This window comes from Loxodonta africana, chromosome 3, assembly GCF_030014295.1.
Source record: "Loxodonta africana isolate mLoxAfr1 chromosome 3, mLoxAfr1.hap2, whole genome shotgun sequence".
In the NCBI taxonomy this organism is placed as follows: domain Eukaryota; kingdom Metazoa; phylum Chordata; class Mammalia; order Proboscidea; family Elephantidae; genus Loxodonta; species Loxodonta africana.
Window position 1 is genome coordinate 4,083,027 of NC_087344.1, and position 14,736 is coordinate 4,097,762.

The following is a 14,736-nucleotide window of genomic DNA, read 5'->3' on the forward strand; positions in this document are numbered from 1 at the left end:
CGTTTCCTATAAAAACTAGAAATAAAAGTACCATAAGATCCAGCAATCCCGCTCCTTGGAATATATCCTAGAGAAATAAGAGCCTTCACAGAAACAGATATATGCACACCCATGTTCATTGCAGCACTGTGTATAAGAGCAAAAAATAGAAGCAACCAAAGTGCCCATCAACAGATGAATGGATAAATGAATTGTGATATAGTCACACAATGGAATACTACACATCGATAAAGAACAGCGATGAATCTGTGAAACATTTCATAACATGGAGGTATCTGGAAGGCATTATGCTGAGTGAAATTAGTTGCAAAAGGACAAATATTGTATAAGACCACTATTATAGGAACTCAAGAAATAGTTTAAACAGAGAAGAAAATATTCTTTGATGGTTACGAGAGAGGAGAGGGAGGGAGAGAAGGAGACAGGGGTTTTCACTAATTAGAGAATTAAAAAAAAAAGATAAGTATTATTTTAGGTGAAGGGAAAAACAACACACAATATAGGAGAGGTCAGCACAACTGGACTGAACCAAAAGCAGTTTCGTGAATAAAATGAATGCTTCCAAGGCCAGCGTAAGAGGGGTGGGAGTTTGAGGACTATGGTTTCAGGGGATATCTAAGTCAATTGGCGTAATCAAATCTATAAAGAAAACATTCTGCATCCCACTTTACAGAGTGGTGTCTGGGGTCTTAAACGCTAGGAAGCGGCCATCTAAGATGCATCAATGTGGTCTCAACCCACCTGGAGCAAATGAGAAAGAAGAACACGAAAGACATAAGGGTAATTGTGAGCCCAAGAGACAGAAAGGGCCACATAAACCAGAGACTACATCAGCCTGCCCCCACGTGTGTCAGTTTGTCATACTGTGGGGGCTTGTGTGTTGCTGAAAGCTATGCTACTGGTATTCAGATACCAGCAGGGTCACCTATGGAGGGCAGGTTTCAGCGGAGCTTCCAGACTAAGACAGATTAGGAAAAAGGACCTGGCAGTCTACTTCTGAAAAGCATGAGCCAGTGAAAACCTGTGGATAGCAGCAGAACATTGTCTGATATAGTGCTGGAAGATGAGCCCACCAGGTTGGAAGGCACGCAAAAGACAACTGGGGAAGAGCTGCCTCCTCAAAGTAGAGTCGACCTTAATGATGTGGATGGAGTAAAGCTTTTGGGACCTTCATCTGCTGACGTGGCACGACTCAAAATGAGAAGAAGCAGCTGCAGACATCCATTAATAATCAGAACCTGAAGTGTATGAATTATGAATCTAGGAAAATTGGAAATCATCAAAAATGAAATGCAACGCATAAACATTGATATTCCAGGCATTAGTGAGCTGAAATGGACTGGTATTGGCCATTTTGAATGGGAAAATCATATAGTCTACTATGCTAGGAATGACAGCTCGAAGAGGAATGGTGTTGCAGCCATTGTCAAAAAGAACCTTTCAAGATCTATCCTGAAGTACAACGCTGTCAGTGATAGGATAATATCCATATGCCTACAAGGAAGACCAGTTAATACAACTATTATTCAAATTTACGCTCCAACCACTAGGGCCAAAGATGAAGAAACAGAAGATTTTTATCAGCTGCTGCACTCTGAAATTGATCAAAGGTGCAATCAAGATGTATTGATAATTATCGACGATTGGAATGCGAAAGTTGGAAACAGAAGAAGGATCAGTAGTTGGAAACTATGGCCCTGGTAATAGAAACAATGCCGGAGATCGAATGATAGAATTTTGCAAGACCAATGACTTCTTCATTGCAAATACTTTCTTTCACCAACATAAACGGCGACTATACCCGTGGACCTCACCAGATGGAACACGCAGAAATCAAATTGACTACAACTCTGGAAAGAGAAGATGGGAAAGCTCAATATCCTCAGTCAGAAGAAGGCCAGGGGCCGACTGTGGAACAGTCCATCAGTTGCTCCTATGCAAGCTCAAGCTGAAACTGAAGACAATCAGAGCAAGTCCATGAGAGCCAAAATATGACCTTGAATATATCCCACATGAATTTAGACACCATCTCAAGAATAGATTTGACGCATTGAACACCAGTGATCGAAGACCAGACGAATTGTGGAATGACATCAAGGACATCATCCGTGAAGAAAGCAAGAGGTCACTGAAAAGACAGGAAAGATAGAAAAGACCATGGTGGATGTCAGAGGAGACTCTGAAACTTGCTCTTGAGCATCGAGGAGCTAAAGCAAAAGGAAGAATCGATGAAGTAAAAGAACTGAACAGAAGATTTCAAAGGGTCTCTCGAGAAGACAAAGTAAAATATTATAGTGACATGTGCAAAGAGCTGGAGATGGAAAACCAAAAGGGAAGAACACGCTCGGCGTTTCTCAAGCTGAAAGATCTGAAGAAAAACTTCAAGCATCGAGTTACAATAGTGAAGGATTCCATGGGGAAAATACTAAACAACGCAGGAAGCATCAAAAATAGGTGGAAGGAATACACAGAGTCTTACACCAAAAAGAATTAGTTGATATTCAACCATTTCAAGAGGTGGCATATGATCAGGAACCAATGGTACTGAAGGAAGATGTCCAAGCTGCTCTGAAGGCATTGGTGAAAAACAAGGCTCCAGGAATTGATGGAATATCAGTTGAGATGTTTCAACAAACAGATGCAGCGCTGGAGGTGCTCACTCATCTATGCCAAGAAACATGGAAGACAGCTTCCTGGCCAACTGACTGGAAGAGATCCATATTTATGCCTATTCTCAAGAAAGGTGATCCAACCGAATGTGGAAATTATAGAACAATATCATTAATATCACACACAAGCAAAATTCTGCTGGAGATCATTCAAAAATGGCTGCAGCACTATATCAACAGAAAACTGCCAGAAATTCAGGCTGGTTTCAGAAGAGGACGTGGAACCAGGGATATCATTGCTGATGTCAGATGGATCCTGGCTGAAAGCAGAGAATACCAGAAGGATGTTTACCTGTGTTTTATTAATTATGCAAAGGCATTTGACTGTGTGGATCATAACAAACTATGGATAATACTGCGAAGAACGGGAATTCCAGAACACTTGATTGTGCTCATGAGGAACCTTTATATAGATCAAGAGGCAGTTGTTCAGACAGAACAAGGGGATACTGATTGGTTAAAAATCAGGAATGGTGTGCGTCAGGTTTGTATTCTTTCACCATACCTATTTAATATGTATGCTGAGCAAATAATGCGAGAAGCTGGACTATATGAAGAAGAATTGGGCATCAAGATTGGAAGAAGACTCATTAATAACCTGCGTTATGCAGATGACACAACCTTGCTTGCTGAAAGTGAAGAGGACTTGAAGCACTTACTAATGAAGATCAAAGACCAAAGCCTTCAGTATGCATTACACCTCAAGATAAAGAAAACAAAAATCCTCACAACTGGACCAATGAGCAACATCATGATAAACGGAAAAAAGATTGAAGTTGTCAAGGATTTCATTTTACTTGGATCCACAATCAACAGCCATGGAAGCAACAGTCAAGAAATCAAAAGACACGTTGCATTGGGCGAATCTGCTGCAAAGGACGTCTTTAAAGTGTTGAAGAGCAAAGATGTCAGCCTGAAGACTAAGGTGCGCCTGACCCAAGCCATGGTATTTTCAATCGCATCATGTGTGTGTGAAAGCTGGACAATGAATAAGGAAGACCGAAGAAGAGTTGATGCCTTTAAATTGTGGTGTTGGCGAAGAATATAGAATATACCGTGGACTGCCAAAAGAATGAACAAATCTGTCTTAGAAGTACAACCAGAATACTCCTTAGAAGCAAGGATGGCGAGACTGCATCTTACATACTTTGGACATGTTGTCAGGAGGGATCAGTCCCTGGAGGAGGACATCATGCTTGGCAAATAGAGGGTCAGTGGAAAAGAGGAAGGCCCTCAACGAGGTAGATTCATACAGTGGCTGCAACAATGAGCTCAAGCATAACCATGATTGTAAGCATGGCGCAGGACCAGGCAGTGTTTCGTTCTGTTGTGCATAGGGTTGCTATGAGTCGGAACCGACTCGACGGCACCTAAGAACAACAACACATCAGCCTGAGACCAGAAGAACTAGATGGTGCCCAGCTCTAACCGATGACTGCCCTCAAAGGGAACACAAGAGAAAAGCCCCAAGGGAGCAGAGGAGCAGTGGGATACAGACCCCAAATTCTCGTAAAAAGACCAGACTTAAGGGTGTGAGTGAGACTAGAATGACCGCGGAGGTCATGGTCCCTAGACCTTCTGTAACCCCAAGACAGGAACCATTCCCATAGCCAACTGTTCAGACGGGGATTGGCCTGGACAATGGGATGGAAGATGATATTGGTGAAGAATGAGCTTCTTGGATCAAGTAGACACATAAGACTATGTTGGCATCTCCCATCTGGAGGGGAGATGAGAGGGCAGAGGGGGCCAGAAGCTGACTGAATGAACTCGAAAATGGAGAGTGGAGGGAAGGAGTATGTTGTCTCATTGTGGGGAGAACAATTAGGAGTATATAGCAAGGTGTATATAAATTTTCGTATGACAGGCTGACTTGATTTTTAAACTTTCACTGAAAGCACAATAAAAATTAATTAAAACAAGAATAAAGACACTTGTGTTTACCACTGCAGAATGTAAAAATAAGAAGAAGAAGAACCAGAGCATATGATCTTAATATTCTGCTTAGTTTAAAAAAAAAAAAAAAAAGTGAAGATAACCAGAGCTTAGGGTTGGAGAAGTTAGAAGAGCTTCCTCTGGCATTTGGATGTCCAGTCCGTGGCTCTGAAAAGGTGGTCTTGGCTCCCTGGATTGGGAAGCCCACCTTGGTTTGGCTCCCATTCAGACATCCCCTGGGGGTTATCCAGCCTCCACAAAGTGCCCTGGGGCCTCAGGAAAGGCTTCTTGGCTCATTGGCAGACTGCTTTGGGTTGGCTATTTTCCTTCATTTTCCTCTGTGTGTTTTAAGTCATTTTAAGATTTGGACCATATATTGATGGAATTGTCACAGGTTGAGTGACCTGGCTCAGACTTTAAATGTTCACCGTGTTAGGCGAAGTATTTGCTGGGTGTATTTTTACAGCCCAGACTTTGGGATGTATTATTTGGAAATGACCATGCTGAAGTTGGTCTGACTGGCTCCCGGCCTGGTATCCCAGAGCTCACCAGCCCCTGTGCACTTGGAGAGCGTGAGTGTGTCTCAGCCAGCGCTGCTTCCCTCCGAGTCCTAGCCCAGTGCTGAGAGGTAGGAGGGACTGGATAGGCATCGGTGTAATTACCATGCAGTGATTCCATGTTAGAAGAGTCCCTGCTGGTGCAAATGGTTAAACCAAGACTACTAACAGAAAGATTGGTGCCTCAAACCCACCCAGAGGCACCTCAGAAGACAGGGCTGGTGATCTGCTTCTGAAAGATCACAGCCTCGAAAACCCTAAGGATCGCAGTTCTGCTCTGCACCTGGGGACCCCATGACGTGGAATTGACTTGATGGCAACCGGTAAGTAGATCCACCTGAAAATCATTGCAGAAGAATCCTCAGCCCAATTAACCTTACTTTTTTTCTACCTGCACTTTCCCAAGACACCGGTTATGGAGAGAAATCACGAGCTCATGTTCTACTTATGGGGCAGAGTTCTAAGTGGATGCCAAAACCTAGTCTCACCATTGCGTTTTATCTTTGTCTTCTCCCCCAGTAAACGAACATAGTGACCACCTGAGCAGATAGTGTGGGAGAGAAGTGTCTCCACTCCAGAAACCCCACAGGGACTTGGCCCAGCGCACCACCCACAGGGTCCTACTCCGCTGGAGTGACAAGTCTGTGAGACGTCAGGGGATCCATGGCCCAGGGAACGGTCAGCAGATGGGACATGTAAAGACCACACAGCTTGCTGTTGCCTGCTGACCGCGAAGAACTGCATGGACTGTACCTAAGCTGCTTTCTATACCATTGCCAAGTACGTGTTTTTCAACTTGGAAGTAGGATTTTCTTATTGACTCTTGCATTATTTCATTTTGCACGTAGCCAGTGATTGTACACAAGCACCATAGGTAAACTGCTTATTTTTGAAAAAAATCCATCCATGCAAAATGGTGAATAAGGTGTAGATTCTGCTCATTTTCTACAGATTATAGTCATAACCCATGCCATTGCACGTTTACATTGATTTCCTATAAAGATCAGTGTCATACCTCTGCATGTACTTTATAGAAAGCTAGCTTCTTTAAAGATATTTTCAGTGTTTTCTAGTGAAATGAGCAAAGCAAACTTGTTTACAAAGGCCTTATGTCATTTACATATATTGTCTTTAAAATATTTGTGATTTAGTTTATTGCCTGTAAAAGAGAAATTCTATAATTTACTCCGTAAATACTACTGTAAACAATAGTTTTACTGAGAGAAATCAAATATTTTGTTCTCAATTGTGGTATCATATTGATTCCAATGGTTTCTGGTCTTTTTTTTTAAGTTTTTTGGGGGGTTTTCGGTGAAGGTTTATACATCAGTGTAGGTTCCCATTCAACAATTTCTACAGAAATGTTCAGTGACATTGGTTACATTCTTCACAATGCGGGAACATTCTCATTATTTCTGTTCTGGTTCTGTTTCCATTAACCTAGTTTCCCTGCCCCCTTATGTTCTTATCTTTTTGGCTCTTGTACTTCATCATTTTTTGCTTTCACTTTAGCTACTCCATGTTCAAGAGAATTTTCAGAGTCTCTTCTAACACGCATTTTAGTCTTTTCAATAACCTCTTGCTTTCTTCATGGAAGATGTCCTTGACGTGACTCCACAGCTCTCTGGTCTTTGATCATCAGTGTTTGATGCATGAAATCTATTCCTGGGATGGTCTCTAACTTCAGGTGGGATATACTCAAGGTCCAGTTTGGGTCTCGTGGATATGTTCTACTTTTCTTCAGCTTCAACTTCAACTTGCATATAACCAATTCATGGTCTATTCCGTAGTCTGTCCTTGGCCTTGTTCTGACTGATAATATTGAGCTTTTCTATTGACTCTTTCCACTGATGTAGTTGATTTGATTCCTGTGTATTCCACCTGGTGAGGTCCATGTGTATAATCGCCGTTTATGTTGTTGAAAAAAGGTATTTGCAATGAAGTCGTTGCCCTTTCAAAATTCTGTCATGAGATCGCCAGCATTGTTTCTGTGACCAAGGCCACATATTCCAATTATTGTTCCTTCTTTTTTGTTTCCATTTTTCACTTTCAAATGACCAGTAATTATCGATGCCTCTCGATTGCATGTTTGATCCATTTCAGATTGCAGAAGTTGGTAAAAACCTTGAATTTTTCGTCTTTGACTTTAGTGGTTGGTGAGTAGCTTTGAGTAAGAGTCGTATTAACTCTTCTTCCTTGTAGCCGTATGGATATCATTCTATCACTGACAGCGTGATGCTTCAGGGTGGTTCTTGAAATGTTCCTTTTGAGGGTGAATGCATCGCCATTCCTCTTCAGTTTGTCATTCCTGGCAGAGTAGACCATATGAATGACCCAACCAAAATGGCCGATACCAGTCCATTTCAGCTCATTAATGCCTAAGATGTCTATGTTTATGTATTCAATATCTTTTTTTTTTAACAATTTTTAGTTTTCCTAGCTTTCTACTTTGCACATTCTACATTGTAATTATTAACAGATGGTTGCAGCTGGAAGCTTGACTCCATCCATGTCATTTAGGTTAACTCTACTTTGAGGCAGCAGCTCTTACTCAGCGTTCTTTGGAGTGCCTTCCAACCTGAGGCACTATATCAACCAATGCTCCATTGCTATTCATAAGGTTATCACTGGCTGCTTTTTCAGAACTAAACTGTCAAGTCCTTCTTCCTAGTCTGTCTTAGTCTGGAAGCTCCACTGAAACCTGTCCACCATGAATGACCCTGCTGGCATATGAAGTGCTGGTGGCACAGGTCCCCGTATCACAGCCACACACGATCCACCACAGTACGTCAAACTGACAGACCCATGGGGGAGCTGCCTGGAGCACAGGGCTGGGCTGTGGTGGTGTGAATTTGGGAAAGTCAGTTCCCCTCCCGTCTCGTTTCTTGGTCGGTGCCAGGAGGGCCTTGGAATTAAATCAACATCAGATATCACTACCCTCTGCATAAAACCCTCCAATAACTTCCATTATATTTAGAAACCAACCCAGGGCCTCATCTCAGACTAGGGGGCTGCGCAGCCTGTACAATGGCCCGCAACGATGTTGCCTCCTGGCCTCCACACCCTGTGTGACCCCCTCGCTGAGTGTGCACTGGGCTCAGGGACCTGCTTCTAAAGAACCGGAGAGGACAATTAGCTCTCTGTTTCTTGCTCTCTTTCCTCCATCTCTCTGTCATGTCTTTACCCCTGGGAAGTAGCTGCAATGTATGACCTGTCCTATGGGGCCCACATGACAAAGACCCGAGTTAGGGCTATGATCAACAGACAGAGAAGGACTAGGCCCCCAGTCCAACAGCTCACAAAGTCCTGCTCATAACACAGAGTTAGCAGGAAGCGGATCCTCCCCAGTCCAGCCTCACTTGAGACCACAGCCCCAGGCTCCTGAGAGAACTTGAGGCAGAGTCACCAGCTAAGCCGTGCCACCTTCCTGCCCCACAGAGACTGTGAGGTTATCAGTGCATCCTGTTGTGAGTTGTCAGTTTTGGGGTGATGTTGTCACAGAGGAGGAGACAGCTCCTCCAGCCCACCAGGTCCTGAGACCTGGACCTGCCCCCCTCCTCTCTCCCGCCTCTCCTTCCCAGCTCCCTCCAGCCACACTGGTAGCTTTCCGACCTCTCTCTGGGCAAACTCACACCTGCCTCCCAGTCTCTGAACCAGCTGTGCCTTCTCCCTGGGACACTGCACCCAGACTCGTGCAGGGTTGGCCCCACTTGTCATTTTGGCCACGAATAAATGCCAACTCCGTGAGGCTTCTGGACCCCTCCTCAGTGGCCCTAGCTCTCTCTCACTGGCTGCACCATACTTTAGTTTCTCTGTGGAATATGCTCTTTTCTTTCCCATGTATTTGTCTTCAAGCCCTTGTCCCTCTCCCCTCTACTGTGAGATGCTGGGGCAGGGACCACAAGGGTCCTTTTCAGCTCCTACCCAGGAGCTAATGCAGACCAGGCCCAGGGCAAGAGCTTCAGGCACTATTGCTCAATGAATAAATGAGAGGATCTGATTCACTTCCTGCCTCAGATCAGCTCTGATAGTGGGCATGGATGGTAATATTAGGAGGTGCAACTCTCAGACAGGGTGACACCCTGAATGACCTTGGGGTGACTGTCTCCTAGTCCAGCTGCTCCAGCAAAGCCCAGGGGTCACCACTGACGGGGGAGTCTGCTGCCCTCTCGTGGCCAACGCTAGAACCGCAGCTCCAGGCAAGAAACATCATAAAGGGCACCTGTGTTCAGGGCATCCTCCAGGCCACTCCCAAGTCTTTCCAATACCTGGGCTGAAACCTGACCCCTCCCCACACTCTCAGTTCCCTTCTTGAGCAGCATCTGGACCCTTCAGAGTTTCTCTATTCACATACATGGGCTTCTGGACCCACCCACATCCTCATTTACCTAAACTGGGCTGCTTCCTAAGCCCTCCCACCCCTCATTACCCATCAACAAAGGACTGGTGAAAAACGTGTGGTCCATCCACACACTGGAATACTGCGGAGCCTTAGAAAGAATGAGAAACTGACAAGTGCTACAATGGGAATGGACCTCAAACACATGAAGCTAAAAAGCAAGATAGAAAAGGCCACGTTTCCATTTAGATAAGAAATCCAGGGCAGAGAAGTCCATAGACACTGAGAGCCAATCACTGATTGCCATGGGCACAGGGAGGACAGCTTAACAGGTCCAGGGTTTCTGTTTGTGGTGATGACAGTGCTCTGAAGTAGGTACTGCTGATGGTTGAATAGGATTGTGGGGTACATAAAGCCACTATATCACACCCGTTAAAACTAGAAAAACAAACTTTATTTCATGAGAAATCTACCAGTTAAAATGGTAAAAACTATAACGTATAATGTGAGCTGTAACAATACCACAAATAAACCACACAAACACCCACGGTTAGTTTCTCTATGGAATATGCTCTTTTCTTTCCCATGTATTTGTCTTCAAGCCCTTGTCCCTCTCCCCTCTACTGTGAGATCCTGGGGCAGGGGCTACATGGGTCATTTTCAGCTCCCACCCATGACCTAACCCAGACCAGGCCGAGGACGAGAGCTTGAGGCACCATTGCTGAATGAATAAATGAGAGGATCTGATTCACTTCCTGCCTCTGACCAGCTCTGATTGTGGGCATGGATGGTAATACTAGGAGGTGCAACTCCTAGACAGGGAGACACCCTGAATGACCTTGGGGTGACTGTCTCCTAGTCCAGCTGCTCCAGCAAAGCCCAGGGGCCACCACTGACGGGGGAGTCTGCTGCCCCCTGGTGGCCAGCGCTAGCACTGCAGCTGCAGGCAAGAAACCTCATATCCCACACCTGTGTTCAGGTGTCCTCACGTCAGCAGCTCTCCTGGGCCCCGGTGTCGAAGGAGCAGAACCTGCAGGTCGGCGCGCGGTGTTGGGGACCTCAGGAGACTCCCGTGCCCCCTCTTTGCCTCCACAGGCCCTGGGTGCCCAGCTCACTCACCAGGCATCCTCCCCACATTCGGCAAAGCCCTCACTTCTTCAGGGGGGACCCCCAGACACCACCACCTACCGGTCCTGACCCTGGACCGGGCCTCATGATCCATGGCTCTGACTTGCCCTTCCCGACCCCAAGTTCCCAGTCCCCACACTCCAATGCTCTTGCTGTTGGAATATTATATTCCAAGAAGGGGAAATCATTTTCCCAGGACCTCAGAGCACAGTGGGTCATCGACCCAGAACCAAGGCCAGAGATGCTTCTCCGAGCCTTGGAACACTGGAGGTCACCCGCTCCAAACACGCCAATGTGCACAAGAGGAAACTGAGGCTGGGTGGGGCAGGGCCAAGAGCTGGGTCTGGGCTCCTGCGGGACGCCTTCCCCCCACTCCCATAGGCTCTTGCCTGCTCTCCGAGCTTGGGGCCAACAGCCCCTCCTCCAGGGAGTTGTCCTGGATTCCACTCCCATCCCCACCTCCAGTGAGTCATGTCGCTCCTTCTCTGGGCATCAACTTTCCCTAGGATTCTAAGAGGAGGGGTCCTGCCCAGGGGAGGTTCCGATTCCTCTCCACCCCCTCGAACAGCACCAAAGCTGCACACCTTCCTTCTCTTGTAGACGCTGATCATTCTCCTTGGGGTTCTGAATCCATGTCCTTCAAAGAAGGTCACCAGGGCCATGACCAGGCCCCACCCTCCCATGCTGCACTACTGCGGGGTCCCACCAGGTGGCAGAGCACATGTGCACAACTGGACTTGAATAGAGTTCGGGATCTGGGTGCCAGGGCAGGGGGATCTGGGGCAGAGACTCAGGAAGCTTGTAGACCAACCCTCCCTGCCGTCCCAGGGAGGGACTGAGGCCTCAGGAAGGAAGGTCCTGAAGGCCACTCACGTGGTCCCTGACATTTACTCCTCAGTAGACAAACATAAAAAAAAAAAAAAATTTTTTCTTTTTTAGACAAACATGTCCAAACAGTACACATGGTGTTCTCTCTCTCTCTGTTTCTCTGTGTCTCCCTGTCTCATTCTCTCTCTGTCCCTCTACTTCTCTCTCTCTCATCTGACTAAACTCAAACGCAAACACACATACACACTTCTCCATCCATCCCCCACCTTCCGAGCCCAAACCACAGCATCACCCTTAACGTCTCCTTTTCCCTCGTCCCTAACGCTCACAGCACTACCCATCTTGGCTTTGCCTCTACAGTGGATCCCAGACCGATCCCTTTTCCCCATCTCCACTCTCCACTCTTCTCCTGGTCACCATCTACCGCCTGGACCACGGAGCACAGCAGCCTCTGGGCTGTTCCTCATAATGGTTCTCTACGTTAAAAAAAAAAAAAAAAAAAAAAACCTCTTGGTGTAGATTCGATTTCAATTCACAACGACCCTATAGGACAGAGGAGAACGGCCCCATACAGTTTCCAAGGAATGCCTAGTGGGATGGAGCTGCTGACCATTTGATTTGCACCTGTAGCTCTTAACCACTACTAGGGCTCTGTGGCTGGGCTCTGGACTATTCCATCTTTATCCCTCTGTAATCCATTCTTCAAACAGTAGCTAGAATCAGCTTTTTAAACTGAAATCAAATCAAGACACCCTTCCATCTAAAACAGTCCAGGGGCTTCACTTGTACCCTGACTACAGTCAGCAGAGAGAAGTTCCTCTCTAACCTACAGCTGGGTCTCTGTGTGACCCAGGAAAGTCCTTCTGTTCTCTAGGTCTTGTTTTACCTTCTGTGAAATGAACCAGGCTGCAGGGTTGTTGTGTGGGGGTGGGATGAGGTCAAGTATCTTCCACCCACTTCACCTGCTTTTCCTGGCTGCATAGATCGAAGTCACATCCAAGAATCTGAGACTTGTGTTGCCCTGTCTTGCCTGTGAAGAAGGCAGCGAAGACATTTCTGTACACGGTTTCCTCTGCAGCTTCACCCTGGAATCATTTTTCTTTTATGACTCCAGCCCAAGGGGCCACTCCATCGGTGGTGATTAGTTAGTGTCCTGAAACTCTCATCTGACTAAACTCAAACGCAAACACACACACACCTCCATCTGTCGTCCACTTTCCAAGCGCAAACCACAGCATCATCCTTAACGTGTGTGTGTGTGTGTGTGTGCAAGAACCCTTGAATCCTTAAGAGAGGCTTCTAAAATCATATTTAAAGGTAGAAAAACTGTTAAAATCCTGGATGCAGAGACCGTGAACATAAACACGTCTTTGAAAACAGAGAGATTTGTGAACACGTTCTGGTCACTAACGGTGATGGTTCCGTCTCCCTGGCTAACATCCAAGGTGAAACAACTCTTTCCACAATGTGGATGAAGAATAACAGTGGATACAAATCCATATTTCAAAAGTCTTCTGTTTAACAGGCTTCTCCTACATTTCAGCCAGGACTCCTCAGGGGTCTGCTCTTTTACTTTGTCACCTGTGGGCCAAAAGCCCAAGGAAGGACCAGGAGCAGCCTAGCCCTGCCATTTTCTTTGTGTTCACTGGAGCCGGGATGGTCTAGAGTGTCTGCCCTGTGTGGTTTCCTGCAAGAATGTCTCACCCTTCTTTCTAGGTGAACTAGAGAGAGGGATCTGTCTGTCCGCAGAGCTAGGCCCCCAGGAACCACCCAGCTAGCAGTGCCCACGGCGGACTCCACAGGCTTGGGGAGGAGTCCCTGCTGACCCTTTTGAGAGGAGGGCCCACCTTGCCCTCTGGGCTCCTCAGTAGCACCACACGTGACACGTGATCATCAAATATGACTGACGGAGGAATCACATTGACACATTTTACAGATGTTCTAATACTTTCTTCCTTCACCTCAGTGGACTGTCTTGGCGTCCAAGCACAGACCCCACTATGGAGACCCCTCATCCACCTCCAACCAGGGTACGGCTGCTTTTCCTTCCTCCTGCCCATGGGAAGCTCCTCTCCTAAGTTTGCCTCCCTCCCTGCCCGAGCCACACAGGGCCTCTCCTTGCCCTTCTCCAGGGAACTATCATCTACCTCCCTGAGTGGGAGATGGGATGGACTGACTAGGAAAAGACACATCCCTTAGTCTACAGAGGGCCTGAAGGCATGTGTGTTAATAGTCTTGTCCCTCTCACCCAAGGCCCCCTATCTTGGTTGGATTACCAGGTTCCAAGCCAGTCAATTGACAACCTCTTACTGTGGACACTACGGTCCACTCATTCTCCAGGTCCCACAAAGACCTGGAATAGCTTTTCCCCTTTCACATGGGAGAGCAGAATGGGCTTTAAAGAAGAAGACCACATAAAGTCACCTGGGGGCTCATCATACCCATGTGCCTGGTAGCAACACTCTCCTGGTTCTACCTAGGAGCCCTACAAGCCCAAGTCCCAGAACCAGCTCCTCACCCATCAGCTGTCTGACCTTGGCACCTCACTGAAGCTCCCCTTCTCAGCCTCTTTATCTGCAAAATGGGAATGAAAACCTATACTGGGGTTGTGTGGACTGTTGTGCAGGGTTTTTCAGAAGCACCTGGTAAAGGGTTACTTGTCAAATTGAAGAGGGTCCCACATTTTTATTCACAAGGCTGTTCAGGTAAAATGAGAGAGGTGTTGTTAAATGGCATCCAGTGGGTCCGACTCATACAGAACCCACATAGAGCAGAACAGAACTCTACTCCGTCCTCAGTGTCCTCACAATCCTTGTTATGCTTCAGCCCATTCTTGCAGCCACTGTGACAATCCATCTCATTGAGAGTTTTCTTCTTTTTTGCTGACCCTCTATCAACCATGATGTTCTTCTCCAGGGACTGGTCCCTCTAAATAACATGTCCAAAGTATGTTAGACAAAGTTTTGACACCCTCAACTTCTTTACCAGATCATCTACAGTGAAAACAAATTTTTTTTTTTTTTTTTTAACCGTATCAAAGACTCAGCTTCTAGGTATGGCTCACATCTGTCTATCAACTCCACAGCACCGTCCTACAGAATCAAAGCCTCTTTTCAAATATACAATCCCTGAAAGAAGAAGATGACCTTGTAATTAGCTTAAGAACAGGCTCACTTGTGCTTACTTACTAATCTATAATGAACAATCCCACAAGTGAACTCGTTCACTACAGATGACCTGGTAAGCAAGGTAAGCATCTTGGTTACCTAGCCTACAGGAT